This window comes from Pinus tabuliformis, chromosome 9 (assembly GCF_031772625.1).
Source record: "Pinus tabuliformis cultivar Carrire ecotype Pingquan chromosome 9, CPIR1, whole genome shotgun sequence".
Classification (NCBI taxonomy): Eukaryota; Viridiplantae; Streptophyta; class Pinopsida; order Pinales; family Pinaceae; genus Pinus; species Pinus tabuliformis.
This window is the reverse complement of record NC_142307.1, coordinates 833,702,663-833,720,141: the sequence shown is the minus strand read 5'-3', so window position 1 is coordinate 833,720,141 and position 17,479 is coordinate 833,702,663.

Sequence of the window (17,479 nt, the reverse complement as noted above, 5' to 3'; positions counted from 1 at the left end):
TATTTTAAAAATTCAATTTAACACATGACGAAAGTAAAAGTTCTTGGAAGTGCCCTTTGTCACACCCAAACCTGGATCAAGTGGTATTAGAGTAGTCTTTGTGTGGATGTGAATTGCAAGCGTGAACAATGGAACATGCAGCGACAAAGGATGAAAAAGCGATGTATGAGACCATGCTCAAAATTTCCAAAAGGGTGGAAATAATGTATGAAACTCAAAAAGAGACAAAGGAAAAGGAGCGATTGTAGCTTCAGTTGCAAGCCATGGAAGAGGCCTTGGAAGAACCGAAGCACAATAACCAAAGTCTTCAAACAGAGAATGCTAAATTGAAGATGTGTCTACATGAAGATAAAGAGGACGAAATTAGTTTGCTACGATAGCTGCAAGTAGAGGACAAGGCCTTGGAAAAGCTGCAGCATGAACCATGTGAGGTAAAAAGTAGTTCTCCATCTTCATGTATGTGTCTTGATGATGATTTCGCTATTTTTGAAAATCACACCATGGGAATTGGCTCCAAACTGTTGAAGAGAATGGGGTATGAAGGAAAAGGCTTAGGCGTTAATGGACAAGGCATTGTCAGTCCCATCAAAGTAGAGGAATTACCATGTCGAACAGGACTTGGGTATGTCAGAAAGGAATTGGGGAATGCACCGAGACAGATAGCAAACCAACAACAATAGATGATGAGAATCCCTCATCAGTTCTTTCCAAATCGATAGAGGAGGTAAAAGATGTTGATTTCCTTTCAGTTTCGTCTTCACATAGTATGATTTCTGTTGGAGATGTGGAGTTCCCAATTACAAGGAAAAACATGAGGCTCCTTACCAGGATGAGGCACAAGGGGGAAAAAGAACTTAGTGTTAATAACCAAGGCATAACTCCACCATTGGAGGTTGTGCATAAACATCGATTTGCAGGCTTGGGATACACCGAAGGAGAATTCTTGAAGGTGTCATATGCATCCGAGACATCGTCGAAATCATCGAGGAAAGAGAATTATGGGAACACATCCCCATCATCCCATGGCAGTGCCCATGGTAGGGAAAGTGTTGAGGCAAGCTCTCATCGCCATACTTACACCAGAGACAGCAAGGAAAGGTATAACCACTCTCGACATTCGAATGTTCATTTCGATTATAATCATGTTTTTAATGATGAACATAAAACATTGCATCAAAAAACATGTACCTTTTGTGGATTACATAACTATACATTTTCTATGTGTTGGAAAAGAATAGTAGCACACAAAAGGATGAGCCATGAAAGACCCTCCCAACAGTAGGTAAAGAAACATGTTAAGCCGGTCTGGAGGAAGAACACCTATTGTAGTCATTGCGACAAAAGTGTCCATCAAAGAGCCACATGTTGGAAGCTCCATCCAGAGCAGTGCCTTAAAGACAAAGTGTCGGTGCATGAATGAGGTGAAACGATGGTTCGACAAGCAAAGCCACCACAAGGAGGCGACCCATTCACAGCGATAAGTGAAAATTGGTTTCTAGATATGTTAGTGTTTCATGGTCGTACTTTTGTAAATAATTTGTTGCATTTTAAAATGTAAAAGCGATGATAAGTTTTCCATCACTTGTTCAGCAACAATGATGTCTGGTCTTATTTTGTGTTGCATGATAAACTGTAAAAGTGATGATTTGTTTTCCATCACTTGTTAAGAAACAATGATGTTTAGCCTTATGTTGAGTTGCATTTTAAACCATGAAAGTGATGTTGTGTTTCCATCACTTGTCAAAGAAAAAGAGTGTTTGTGCTTATTTTTGTAAATCATGTGTTGTAGTGATTATGTGTTTTCCATCACTTATTGGAGCAACAATGATATGTTGGCCTTGTTTTCGTAGCTGGGGTATTGTCTCCATTTCAATGTAAACTTGACCACCGAGTATGTGTTATAAATTCATGGAAAGTGTGGGATGTTTGGGTCATTAGTTGGTCATGAAAGTAAAAGCATGTAATTTGCAAAACAATGTACTACAGGTTGCAGAGGTTGCAAGTGTCACCTCATCGCTTAAGACTCTGAAGAAAAAAGGTGAAGGAGATGGAAGCGAGACCTTTTAGGATGCTTGTGATGCAAACAAGGTACAGAGAAGTTGCAAATTATTTTTCATGCTTTTGGAGGACCAAAAGCTCCTCAATGGGGAGGATTGATCCAGGTGGCTCTAGAGACACACAGGGCAAAGAGGGCTTATGAAAGCTTGAAAATAAAAGTGATTAGAGTGCTTTCAAACTAGGACCAGAGTATAGATCTAGTCATCCTAATCACATTGGTGCGAATGGTTCATCATTCCGAGTCCAGATGAGGAAGATAGAGGCAGTCAAATTTTTGGTTGACTTCTGCTCACTCGGCGGGCTTAAGGAGGTTGCAATTTGGACAAAATCTGGCCACCAGATTCTCGTCAACTTGGGCCAGATTCCTAGCAAATTTGTGGCCCGTTTAATTTGACTCCTTCAGTCAAATTTTGAAATTTTCGAAAAAAAGGCTCATTAGTATTAAAAATTAAAAAAATATATATATTAAAACAAAGGGGGTGGTGGGCCACCACCCCTACCACCCGCACCACCCCACGCCTCTCCATATCAATGTAACAAAAATATGCCATTTAAGGGAGGCCGGCGGGTATCGAGCCCGCACCAGCCACGTGGGCTGGCCCACCACCATGTGGCGGCCCCATGAAAAGTACCAACCACTAATACGGTGCTCCAAAATTTTAATGTAACAACCACCGCCAAAATATTAAACGCGCCAACAGTTTCATTAGTTACGTGTGCAAAGGTTATGGGGCAGGCCGCCCAATGTGGACCTGACCCCCCATTTAATATGTGCGGTTTATATTAAAACAAAAAAATGTTAAACCATGGAGGGGGCTGGGTTTGACCACCCGACCTCCTCCACCTAATGCGGAATCCTAACCAATCCGCCAAACTGATTTCCTTGGTTAGTCTGCTCGGGAATTGATATAAACCTCATTTTCACAGTGTGCCCAAGAGGCAAATGGAGGAAACAGGAGCGGGCATGGAAAATGAGGCAGAGTTCATTTTTAATTAATTTTTATGCAGGGGGAACCATGACTGAGCAAAATTTCCAGGAGGGTGAAATTTCTGCAGTGTCCAAATTGGACAAACTTTATGTTGATCTTACACCTCTCAGTGACACGAGCCTGATGGCACAATCAGTTTCAGGATCTGAGCAGCCGATTTGCAAAGGACCTAGAGGAGGGAATATTTAAGGAATCTAGGGGGAATCTAAAAGATTCCTTAAGCCCTAGATTTCCATTTTCTCATAATTCAGAAATTTGATAGTTTATTTTACACTATTTGACACCATAAATTTGATGGTGCGTTTAAATTTTCTATTTTTAAGCCACTTTTCTAAGTGGAGTGTAGGTGTCAGCATTCATGTGCGAGGATCCATTTCCATGGGATTCAGCGCTGTGAGATCGATGGTCCGAATAGCTTCAACAGTTTGACATCCACTTCTTCAAATGGCCCCTGGATGTGAGGTATATGCAGTGTGTTCATGTACATATTTTGCTATGTATTGTGCTGCACAGGTCCCTATTTGATGCTTGATGTGGAATCTTGTTTCTTACTCGTTTTCATGATTCATGCTTGATGTGATGCAGAATCATCTGTGTGATGTACTTGTTGTCATGATTTGTCATGTTGTGTTTTGAGATCCCTTTGTTGTATGTTTATGGGATACTCATGTTGTCGTCATGTATGTTTGCATTGAGATCCCTTTTATGCCATGTTGGTGGGATGATCATCATGCATGAGTTTGTGTCATACTGATAGGAGTCCTTTTGACTGAGAGTTCCTGTAGTGGAACATCTCTTGGAGCCACTCCTGCGTGAGGGAATTTTCCTTGTATAATAGCGAAATCACCTCTTATGTACATCATCACTAGTGACAACACTTAATGCAGTGGCCTACACCATCTTGACACTGGGGCCCGAAGATGTAGTCCCTCCTGGATGAACTCCATTATCAACGGCTTATGTTTTCATGTGTTGATGATTGTCATATTCCTCTTCTTTACAGCATGTGCATGTATTCATTTATGTTCTTTTAAAAACACAATTTAGCACATCATGAAAGTAAAAGGTCTTGGAAGTGTCCTTTGTCACACCCAGACCTGGATCAAGTGGTATCAGAGCAGTCTTTGCGTGGATGTGAATTGCAAGTGTGAACAGTGGAACGTGTAGCAACAGAGGATGAAAAAGTGATGTACGAGACCATGCTCAAAATTTCCAAAAGGGTGGAAATAATGTATGGAACTCTACAAAAAGAGACAAAGGAAAAGGAGTGATTGTTGCTTTAGTTTCAAGCCACATAAGAGGCCCTGGAAGAACTGAAGCACAACAACCAAAGTCTTCAAACAGAGAACTTTCAGTTGAAGATGCATCTACATGAAGAGAAAGAGGAAGAACATAGTTTGCTACGACAGTTGCAAGCAAAGGACGAGGCCTTGGAAAAGCTGCAGTGTGACCCATGTGAGGTAAAAATTAGTTCTCCATCTTCAAGTATGTGTCCTGATGATGATTTCGCTGTTTTTGAAAATCATACCACAAAAATTGGCTCCAAACTATTGAAACAAATGGGATATGAAGGAAAAGGCTTGGGCGTTAATGGCCAAGGCATTATCAATCCCATCAAAGTATAGGAATTACCATGTCAAACAGGACTTGGGTATGTCAGAAAGGAAGTTGGGGAATGTTTTGAGACAGCCAGTAAACCAACAACAACAGATGATGAGAAGCCCTCATCAGTTCTTTCCAAATCGGAAGAGGAGGTAAAAGATGTTGATTTCCTTTCAGTTTCGTCTTCACATAGTATGATTTCTGTTGGAGATGTGGAGATCCCAATCACAGGGACAAACATGAGGCTCCTTACCAAGACGAGGCACAAGGGGGGGAAAGAACTTGGTGTTAATAACCAAGGCATAACTCCACCATTGGAGGTTGTGCATAAACATCAATTTGCAGGCTTGGGATACATCGAAGGAGAATGCTCGAAGGTGTTAGATTCTTCCGAGACATTGTCGAAATCGTTGAGGAAAGAGAATGATGGGGACACATCCCCATCATCCCATGGCAAGGAAAGAGCTAAGGCAAGCTCTTATCGCCAAACTTACACTAGAGACAAAAAGGAAAGGTATAACCACTCTCAACATTTGAATGTTCATTTTGATTATAATCATTCTTTTAATGAGGAACGTAAAAAATGGCATCAAAAAACATGTACCTTTTGTGTATTACATAACCATACATTTTCTAAGTGTTTGAAAAGAATTACAGCACACAAAAGGATGAGGCGTGAAAGACCCTCTCAAAATTAGGTAAAGAAACATGTTAAGCAGGTCTGGAGGAAGAAGAACTATTGCAGTCATTGCGACAGAAGTGGCCATCAAAGATCCACATGTTGGAAGCTCCATCTAGAGCAGTGCCTTAAAGACAAAGTGTCGGTGCATGAACAAGGTGAAATGATGGTTCGACAAGCAAAGCCACCACAAGGAGGCAACCCATTCACAATGATAAGTGAAAAATGGTTTCTAGATATGTTAGCATTTCATGTTTGTACTTTTGTAAATCATTTGTTGCATTTTAAAATGTAAAAGTGATGATGTGTTTTCCATCACTTGTTCAGCAACAATGATGTCTGGTCTTATTTTTTGTTGCATGATAAACTGTAAAAGTGATGATGTGTTTTCCATCACTTGTTAAGCAATGTTGATGTTTAGCCTTATGTTGAGTTGCATTTTAAGCCCTGAAAGTGATGTTGTATTTCCATCACTTGTCAAAGAAAAATAGTGTTTGGCCTTATTTTTGTAAATCATGTGTTGCAGTGATGATGTGTTTTCCATCACTTGTTGGAGCAACAATGATATGTTGGCCTTGTTTTCATAGCTGGGGTATTGTTTCCATTTCAATGTAAACTTGACCACCGAGTATGTGTTATAAACTCGTGGAAAGTGTGGGATGCTTGGGTCATTAGTTGGTCATGAAAGTCAAAGCATGTAATTTTCAAAACAATGTACTACAAGTTGCAGAGGTTGCAGGTGTCGGCTCATCGCTTAAGACTCTGAAGAATAAAGGTGAAGGAGATGGAAGCGAGACCTTTGAGGACGCTTATGATGCAGACAAGGTAGAGAGAAGTTGCAGATTATTTTTCATGCTTTTGGAGGACAAAAATCTCCTCAATGGGGAGGATTGATCCAGGTGGCTCTAGAGACACACAAATGACAAAGAGGGCTTGTGAAAGCTCGAAAATCAAAGTGATCAGAATGATTTCAAACTAGGACCAGAGTGTAGATCTCATTTTCCTGATCATAACGGTGTGAACGGTTTATCAATCTGATTCCGGATGAGGAAGATAGAGGCAGTCAAAGTTTTGGTTGACTTTCGCTGACTCAGCAGGCTTAAGGAGGCTGCAATTTAGACAAAATCTGGCCATCGAATTCTGGCCAACCTGGGCCAGATTCTGGGTGAATTTGTGGCCCGTTTAATTTTATTCCTTTAGTCAAATTTTGAAATTTTCAAAAAAAATGCTTATTAGTATTAAAAGTCTTAAAAAATATAAAAAAAGGGGGATGGTGGGCCACCACCCCCACCACCCCCCGCCTCTCCATATCAATGTAACAAACATCTGCCATTTAAGGGAGGCCAGTGGGTATCGACCCACGCTAGCCATGTGGGTTGGCCCACTACCGTGTGGCGGGCCCATGAAAGGTACCAACCACTAATACGACGCTCCAAAATTTTAATGTAACAACCACCACCAAAATATTAAACGTGCCAACAGTTTCGTTAATTACGTGTGCAAAGGTTATGGAGCAGGCTGCCCAATGCTGACCTGACCCCCCATTTAATACATGCAGTTTATATTAAAAAAAAAGAATGTTAAACCATGGAGGGGGCGGGGTTTGACCACCCATCCTCCTCCACCTAATATGGAATCCTAACCAATCCGCCAAACTGACTTCCTTGGTTAATCTGCCTGAGAATTGATATAAACCTCATTTGCACAATGTGCCCAGGAGGCAAATGGAGGAACCAGGAGTGGGCATGGAAAATGAGGCAGAGTTAATTTTTAATTAATTTTTATGCAGGTGGAACCATCACTGAGCAAAATTTCTAGGAGGGTGAAATTTTCGCAGTGTCCAAATTGGACAAACTTTATGTTGATCTTACACCTCTCGACGACACAAGCTCGATGGTGCAGTCAGTTTCCTTATATGAGTAGCCGATTTTCAGAGGACTCAGAGGAGCGAATATTTAAGGAATCTAGGGGGAATCTAAAAGATTCCTTAAACCCTAGATTTCCATTTTCTCAGAATTCAGAAATTTGACAGTCGATTTTACACTATTCGACGCCACAAATTTGATGGTGTGTTCAGATTTTCTATTTTCTTATTCTATTTTTTGGCCACTTTTCTAAGTGGAGTGCAGGTGTCAGCATTCATGTGCGAGGAGCCATTTCCATGGGATTCTGCACCGTGAGATCGATGGTCCGAACAGCTTCATCAGTTTGACATCCACTTCTTCAGATGGCCCTTGGATGTGAGGTATATGCAATGTGTTCATGTACTTATTTTGTTACGCATTGTGTTGCACAGATCCCTGTTTGATGCTTAATGTGGGATCTTGTTTCTTACTCGTTTTCATGATTCCTGCCTGATGTGATGCGAAATCATCTGTGTGATGTACTTGTTGTCATGATTCATCATGTTGTGTTTTTAGATCCCTTTGTTGTATGTTTATGGGATACTCATGTTATCGTCATGTATGTTTGCATTGAGATCCCTTTTATGCCACGTTGGCAGGATGATCATCATGCATTAGTTTGTGTCATACTAATAGGAGTCCTTTTGATTGAGAGTTCCTCTAGTGGAACATCTCTTGTAGCCACTCCTATGTGAGGGCATTTTCCTTGCATGATAGTGACATCACCTCTTATGTACATCATCACTAGTGATAGAACTTAATGCAGTGGCCTACACCATCTTGACACCGGGGTCCGGAGGCGTAGTCCCTCCTGGATGAACTCTGTTATCAACGACTTATGTTTTGATGTGTTGATGATTGTCGTATTCCTCTTCTTTACAACATGCGCATGTATTCATTTGTGTTCTTTTAAAAATTGCAATTTAACACATCATGAAAGTAAAAGGTCTTGGAAGGGTCCTTTGTCACACCCGGACCTAGATCAATACATATCTTTAGACCTTCTCAAATTTCCAACATATGCAAGTAGATTATCTTGTAAACCATCAACTATAATTTGATTTTCTTTTAACTCACCTTTCTTCTGCTTTTTCTTGATAGCAATGGAAGCATTCTCTAGAGGCTCAGGTACTTTTCCTTGAATGTAATCTATAAAATCATTATTATCAGCTATGATCTTAAACTTGACTTTCCATGCGACAAAATTAGATCAGTCATCCGAATTTTCATTTTCCTTGAAGAAGGAAGACATCTTGACTTAACTAGAATAGATCCTTCGACTTTCCAAAGATGATTGCTTCAATGCTTGTGTAACAGCCCTAGTTAAAAATAATGGAAATTAGGAGAAAAGCGAGGTGAAAGATCATAGGTTTCATGTGCGGAGGAAAATGAAGGAAAATTATGGAAAATGAAGAAAATAGAGGCCTCACTAATAAAAAGGCTTCTGAGGAACAATTGGTGGGCTTAGTCAGTGTAACCTTTTGTTAGTTCATTTTTGGAGCTCTCTCTATTATCTCTCTCTCATACTCTTGGACACTTAGATTTTTTCTTGGAACACTCTTTGAGGGTGTGGATACTTGGAGCTTTGGAGCAAGAAGGAAAAGGAAGAGCAGGAAAGTGCAAGAGGACATCAGAATCAACATATTTTGCTTGCAGGTACTGAGTTGCATGTATGTTTTCCTCACTAGATTTGGCATGCCTGGCATATGCATGTGGATTATTGGTCATGATTTGTCACTAGAATGGAGGATTTCCTGGATTGACAGTGGATTTTCCTAGCCTTTCCATTTCCTAGATAGCCATGGTGTTGTGGGTTTATTTTCTTTGTTTTTTATTGGTTCTCATGTTTCATTAGCCTGGGTTGAGTTACTAGTTCCAAAAGCCTTGGTTAGACAAACGCTCTGGAGCCCCATAACAACTTGGGTTGAGTTATTACTCCTAGAGCCTTGGTTGGATAAATTCTCTGGAGCCCTTGGTGGGTTGGGTTACTAGTCTTGGAGCCTTGGTTGGACAAATGCTCTAAAGCCTGGTAGTAGTTGTGGGTTAAGTTACTAGTCCTAGAGCCTTGGTTGGAAAAAATGCTCTGGAGCCCTGGAAGGCTTTGGTTGAGACCAATCTAGTGATGGTTTTGTGATGTCTGACCGTGAGGTGGAATCAATGTTTAATGGGTTGAGGTGGATGGCCTCTGGAAGACTTGGATGGTTTTGGATTGATGTGTTCTATGAGATCCCACATTAATTCTTGGAATATGGCATGGGGGTGAATGGTTGAAGAGAAATTTGGTTCATACATTCTATAGTTGGGTGGAATGTGGTAGTCCCATACCAAGTTGGCTTTTGCATAATTAATATGAGGTTATTTCTCCTTGTTATCTCATGAGTATTATACTGGTTTATATGTGGATTATATGGCTATTGTTTCCTTGGTAATTTTGTTGTTACTATGTTGGTTATGAATATGTATTATGACAATGGCTATGTATGGATCTCACCATGTTTCTATTTGTAAATGAATGAACAATGTGTCAGTGGCCTAATGGATGAAACTGTAGCTAATGTGATAAGGAAACAATGATTCATAGAAAATCTCAGATAAGTATGAGATCCATATGCTTAGATCTATTATTTACACCTATAAATTGCATTAATGCCAAGTGTTTGATAGAATGTTAGTCTCAGTTGGGGATGGTCGTGCCTAGCCCTGGAGTTAGTTTTTGGTTTATTAGTCTTTTCATCATGTGTTTAATGGATTCTGGAAGTTACAACAAGTTTTGGGCAGTGGTCGGAATTCTGGGCTTAAAAAGTGCCTTAAATCCTAGGGACTCTAACATAGGTCTACTGGAAATAGTCCCTGGACACAGGCATGCAAGCTTGTGGGAGCGTATAGAGCTCTCTTAATGTTGGCATGCCCATAGCATGGGAGTGTCTAGAGGTTTAATAGCTTAAAAACTTAGTGGGACTCAGGGTTGGTTAGCAGAAAGGTTGGGATGGTTCCTAGGAGTCCTATTACTGATGTTGAAGATTTGTATGTTGTGTTCCTGTTATTTATACTTCCTTAACATGACTTAAGAGGTCGAATCACATCATAGTAACTTCTCATCACATGTTTACCCTGGTTGGCCGGTTACTTGGGTAGATGTGGGAGGAGGGCATTACAGAGTGGTATCAGAGCATGGCTCACCCCTCAGACTGGATGGGTGGTGCTTTGGTCATGCATACATGTTGGTTTCATATGTGTTTCTTATGCTTGTAATCCATGTGCTTGTTTCATTTGCATGGTGTTGATCATGGTTTTAATGATGTCTCTATGTGAAGGTTTATGTTGTTGTTGTGGGATATGTCGTCATGAGTGCATGGTTGTATATGCATTTGTTATGCATGTCAGTGTTTATATCTTGTTAGGCATGCATTGTCATGGTGAAGGTTGTTGTGCATGAGGTCATTGTATGCAATTAGGTCATCATAATGATATTAGTATGTTATGATGATAATGTTTTGGCTAAGATAGAGCAAGAGATGCAGATCATTAAAGTGAAGTTGCAACATTGGACCTCGAGGCAAGAACATGTCATCATGCAAGTTTGTATGTTGGGCATGTCAGTATGTAGGTTAAGGATTGTTATATGCATTATGATTATGTGTATGCCTTTCATTATATTGATGTTATGGTTACATACATGATAGGTGCTAGTTGATTAGTGTAGTCATATGCACATATGTCAAATAGTCATGAATGATAGTAACATGTGGTAATATGCATTTCTATTGTTGTTATTTGACAATTAGCTTGATGATTATGTTATATATCATTGATGAATATGTTACATGTTAACTTGTAGTTAGATTGATGATTATGTTATAGTTTTTGATGAGTATGTTATATGTTAACTTGTTGTTGTTATATGATAGTTAGCTTGATGATTAGGTTATATGTTGTTGATGAGTATGTTATAGGTTAACTTGTTGTTATTATATGATATTTAGCTTGATGATTAGGTTATATGTTGTTGATGAGTATGTTATAGGTTAACTTGTTTTGTTATATGTTAGTTATCTTGATTATTAGGGCTATAGAATTAATATCTTTATGTTATATGTATCATACTAATTTGGATGGGTCTATGCAAAGGGTTAGGGTTATGACATTAAAGTATGAGTTATTATGTTGTAATATTATGTCATGCTAATCTAAACTCACGGTGCAAAATGGATTTTTATGTATGGAAGATAATTGTTTATGAGTTTATGATTTTAAAATATTAGTTAGTGACTATTATGGATATCATTACCTTATATATGTTTGAGTTGATATGTCATGAAGTTATATCATGCTAATCTGGATTGAGTGTGCATACAAGATAGCCTCCCATGAGATACATTAAGGTATGAACTTGCTTATGTCATCTAAATTTTGCTTGAATGTTTGATTATGTCATATATTTGATGTTTGAGTCTTTGATTACGTCATCTAGTTGATTTATTTAACATGGTATGTTTGCAAGTTGGTTAAATGTTTGATGAATTTCATAATATGACTATGTGTATGTAAGATTGCATGAAGGAATGATTTTGTTGTAAGATGGTTGTACTAACACATATGCGTTGAGATAGCTTACATGTACTTGAGTGTAATAGGTGACAATTGTAGCATTATGTCTAATGACTATGAGTTGATTATAGATTATGACACGATTTTTAGTCTTGGTAAAGTTTGATTTCAAATTTATAGATATCATTGTCTTGATATTTGGAACATGTGGTTGACATGTGTAAACAGTTACAGGAAACATGCATGGTATTAGCGTGACAAGGTAAAAAATGATGTTTTTATATAACTAATGGTTGGGCGATGTGATAGTACATAGAAAGCCTCAATTGCAACAAGGTAAAAAGGTAAAAGAAAGGAATTGGGCAAGTACTCCTTTGGAAAAGTTTGGAAACCCTAATTCCAAATGAATGAGTGATTTGAAAACATGAATTCTTCTTAACCTTCATTTTGTCTAACATTATGTGGATATGTGCTATAGCCATGAACATGTATTTGACAGGTATACCAACTAGTTTCTAGTTATGGATGGATTCGTCAAGGGAATTGGAGTCCCTTGAGAGATGGTGTGGATGTGTTCAGTGTCAAGAAAGTTACGTGCTTGGAAAAAAAAAGTAAGGTAATTGGTGTATTGTTGTATTGTTGTTTTTATTTATGCATTAATAGTTATGTGTTTATGGAAATATGATGCAAGGCTTGCATGGCAAAGAAACTACCATGAAGTCGTGAAGAAGGCTCAACCTGGGCTTTCCCTTGGAGTCTTTGGGAACCATGAGGATTTAGTCATGGTGTTTGTTTCTAGTCTATGCTTTTGGTCTTTTGTGATTTGGTGTGCTTGATTGCGGAATTGTTTATGTCTAGTGTATGGTCATACCGCTTTGTTTGTGGTGTCATATTGTTATTGGTTTTCATGGTTTATCTTTCTTGGTTCTTGGCATTTCCTTTTATGTTTGAGAGTCTTAGGTATTAGTTGGGGAAGGAGGAATTTAATGGAGTTCATAGAGAGCTGTGTGGTACCCAACAGGGAAGATAAGACCTAGATGAAGCTCAGTGCATGTATAAGAGAAGGTGAAGGCAAGAGTATGATAGCCAGTTGGACTAGTTGGGTCCATTGGTGTAAATGGACAATGGTAGGACAGTCATGGGAAAGGTAATCAAGAAAAGGTAAATTAAATGGATCTAAGGTGTTGGATGCATTGGCTAAGTTGGGAACTGTGGTTCTCAATGTTGTGCATGTTGTGCACAAATAAGGAAGTTCTCTTAACCTAGAACTTATGTTATCTAGTAATTATGTTGTTATCATGACTATGTTGATTTTTATATATGTATACATGGATGTATGTATGTATGTATGTTGTGTTTGACAGGGTCATTATGGATCATGCTTATTTCATGCTAAATTTTTATATGTATATATGTGTGTATTTATTTCATTGTCTGACAGGATGATGATTGTTTTATGCTAATGACTATATATGTATGTATCTATGTATCTATGTCACTTTCTGACAGGGTTGTTAGAAATCATTCTTGTGGAGGAATGATTTCTTACGTAGGTGAATAGCATGAAGAGGTTCCTAATTTATGAGGAATCAAGTGGAAGAGCAGTCATGACAAATATATGAGGTCAATATCATGTGGTTATGAGATGATATTATGTGATTATATTATGTATATTTTATGAACGTGTTATACCGAGGGATACATCAGTGAAAAGAAATAAGTGTGGTATGTGGTATGCTGGGATAAGCATGGATAAGACACTGAAAGCAAGGCTGCTTAGGAGAGACAATGTGGCTTTGGATGTGCGGTACTACTATTGTGCATATGTTGTATATGTTGTACATGTTGCATCTGTGATGTTATGTGCATGTGGTGTGGTGTATATATAGTGTGTGTACATGGTGTTTAAGCAATGTTATGTACTAGGTAGTACAAATAGTGTTGTGTGAATATTGCATATGCAATGATGGGTATAGATGGTGCTATGTACATGTTGGATATGCATTGGTGTGTACATATTGTACTGTGTGCATGATGGATATGCGGTGTTGTGTGCATGTTGCATATGCAGTGTTGTGTACATAGGGTGCTATATAGATGTTGTATATGCAGTGTTATGTACATATGGTGTTGTGTGCATGTTATACATTTGGTGTTATGTACATAAGGTGTTTAGTGCATGATTGTATAAGTGGTGTTGTGAGCATGTGGTGTCGTGTACATGTTGTACATATGGTGTTGTGTGCAGGTGGTGTTATGTACATGTCATGCATATGGTGTTGTATACATCTGGTGTTGTGTACATGTCATGTACATGGTGTTGTGTACGTCTGGCATTGTGTACACATTGTATAGGTGGTACGATGTACATGTGGCATTGTCTACACATTATTTAGGTGGTGTCGTGTACATGTGATGTTGTGCACACTTTGTGCATGTGGTGCTTGTACATGTGGTACTGTGTACATGTTGTACATGTGGTATTGGTGTACATGTGGTATTATGTGCATATCATACATGTTGTATTATGTACATGCGGTACTATGTATGTGCATTGTGTAGTGCTATCATGACATGTGTACTCGTTGTGTTGTACTCTGTGTAGTACATGTATTGTGTTGTGTTGTATGCCAGGTGTAGGTACATGTATTGTGTGGCATTATACATTGGGTATAGATGTTTGTATTGTTTTGGACATCAAGTGTAGGTGTATGTATTATGTGGTTGTGTACATGGGGTGTAGAAGTATGTATTGTGTGGTGGTGTACACTGGGTACAGGTGTATGTATGTGGTGTGTTGTACACTGGGTGTAGGTGTATGTGTGGTATGTCAAGTGTAGGTGCATGTATTGCATGGTGTTGTATATCGTGTGTGGTTGTATGTGTCTGATGCACACTATGTGTATCTGCACATGGTTGAGGAGAAGGCACATGGTGTTTTTCAAGTGTAGCAGCTAATCTCGTGTGCGTACGGAATAAGGATAATGGTAGAAGCTAAGGATTGATTAAAGGATAAGTATCAATATTTTATTTCACTTTTATTATGCATGTGATTTATGATTATGGTCTATGATAATTACATGTGATCTATGATTCTGGTTTATGATAGTTACATGTGATTTATGATTTTGATCTATGATGGTTGTGTTTTGAGCTAACCTTGATATGTTTATACATGATTATTTTGTCAAAGATCCTAGTTTGACTTATTGTGACATGAAGAGAATAGAATTGCAAGTACACTTTATTGATGGGCCACCAATGAGGTATGATTTGAAGTTATTTCGATTTATTTTGAATCTAATGGAAACAGGGAAAATTTTAAGAACCCCCCCTAAATTTATAAATATAATAAATGGGCGAATCTCCATGGTATATAGGAAAAATGGAAGGCGATTTTATCAATAATATAATATGTATATATAATTTTTTGGCGAATCTCTCACCAGGCATGGCGAATATTTTACTCAATTATAAAATCTTGTAATATCTTGGCAAGTCTTTCACTAAATAATAAAACTTTGTAAAGTCCTAGTGAATCTTAGCATAGGCTACATGCTGGTTTAATTCCCCCATTTAAATAGGCTACATTCTAGGTGAATACCATGGGTCAATACCATGTGCCATTTTGGTGAATACCATGGGTCAATACCACGTGCCATTTTTATTTTTATTAATTCTAATATTAGGGTTAATAATGGTTTTTTGCATGGTATTAATAACAATTTAGTCCATGGTATTTGTCCCATAGTATTTTGGCCATAGGTTTCACCTAAATATAACCCATTTTTTGAGTGTTCGTAAATATAAGGTGACTTATGGAGTAAATATAAAAAAATGTTTTATTTGTTTACCATACCTCTCTTTTATTTATATTTTTATTAATTTACCATATCTCTTTTACAAATATGGTATTTGGCCCATAGGATTCACTTAAATAAAACCTCTTTCTTGAGCCTTCATAAATAGAACGAGGGTTATGGACTAAATATAAAAGAGGTTTTATTTATTTACGATACGTCTAGTTTATTTATATTTTTATTTATTTACCATACCTTTTGAGTAAGTATAAAAAGACGTTTTATTTATTTACCATACCTCCTCCACTTTACTTATATTTTTATTTGTTTACACACTTACATGTATATAAGGTGACTTATGGAGTAAATATAAAAAATGTTTTATTTATTTACCATACCTCTCATTTATTTATATTTTTATTAATTTACCATACCTCTTTTATAAATATGGTATTTGGCCCATAGGATTCACTTAAATAAAACCTATTCTTGAAAATGGGCGAATGGATTCACTTAAATAAAACCTATTCTTGAAAATGGGCGAATGGAAGGTTGTAAGTCCTAATTTCAAGGGCTAAATTTACCTTTTTTACCCTCTCCCTTAAAATAAGGTGGGCTTTTTGAGGTGATTTGTAAAAATGTACTATGATACAAAATATTTGCCCACTAAAAATTTAAAACCCCTTAATTTCACCAAAGGGCGAACATTCGCCCCTAAAATTATCCTTGAATGGAAATTATGTGCTTGGTACAGGAAAACATGAAATGCCTAGTTGGGTGGTTGAAATTGACTACGAGAATTAACATCAATAGCGAAAGAAATTGGAACATGCAGCAGTATGTTGGTAAAGCATTCAGAAGCAGGGCCATTATGGGACACTAGTGCCCAATAGTGTCCATTGAATGTCATGAGCATGCTATGACTGGTATGCTGGTTGTAAGGCATGGATATGCCTTGGTTTTTGTATCTTCCGATGCGAGGAAGCCTTGCCAAGGGATGGACTACCAGAGATGGGGGTGCCAGAGGAAATTGGAAGGTATGTGACTGCATGGAAGAGGGTGACTGTATTACCCGAGGGACGGTGTAGCAGAGAAGGGAAGGTTAGGGATGGATTTTTTTGGTCATGAGCATTGCTAGATGGAATCAGATGCACATTGGGAGTGTGCCCTGGAACAATGAGCCACTAATTGTTCATTAAGAGGACAAGTGGCTAAGGATTGTAGCATTGGACATTGGATGCAACTTTGACTTTGGTAGTGGATTTTGGACTTCCTGGGAAGGAGGTGAATCCTGGTACTACTTTTGTGGGTGGAGGTGTGAGCCTCTAGATTCCCTTGTTGCAGATCTAAGCATCATATCCTTTTTATTTGTTGGTTGAGAAAATACGCATATATGCATATGTGTATATTACTGTAAATAGTGTATCGAGTTGGTCCATAAATCTCCACAAATAGTATGGTTATTTTCTAGTTGAATCAAATGTGTATGTGTGAATACGTGTTTATTATTGTAAATATCATAATGAGTTGTGTTATAAAGCTCCAGTAAACAGTATGTTTGTCATGTGTTAGCAGATGGTCATTGTAAATACTGCAACAAGATATGTGATAAAGCTCCATGGGTAGTATATTTTGTTTTTAGTGGTCTTGCTGGTTATATGCGTCATTGAACACCGAGGACGATGTTCCCCCAAGGGGGAGGGTTCTGTAACAACCCTGGTTAAAAATCCATGTAAAATATATATAAGACCACGATCATGGGACACATATTCCAAGATGAATGGTGGGAAAAACTTCCTAGTGGGTGTTCATTAGGTTTATTATGGCTAAGGAAATTGGCAAAGGCAATGGAAAAGGCTTTGGAAGGGCATGAGGCATTGATTGGTATTTTATTTATGA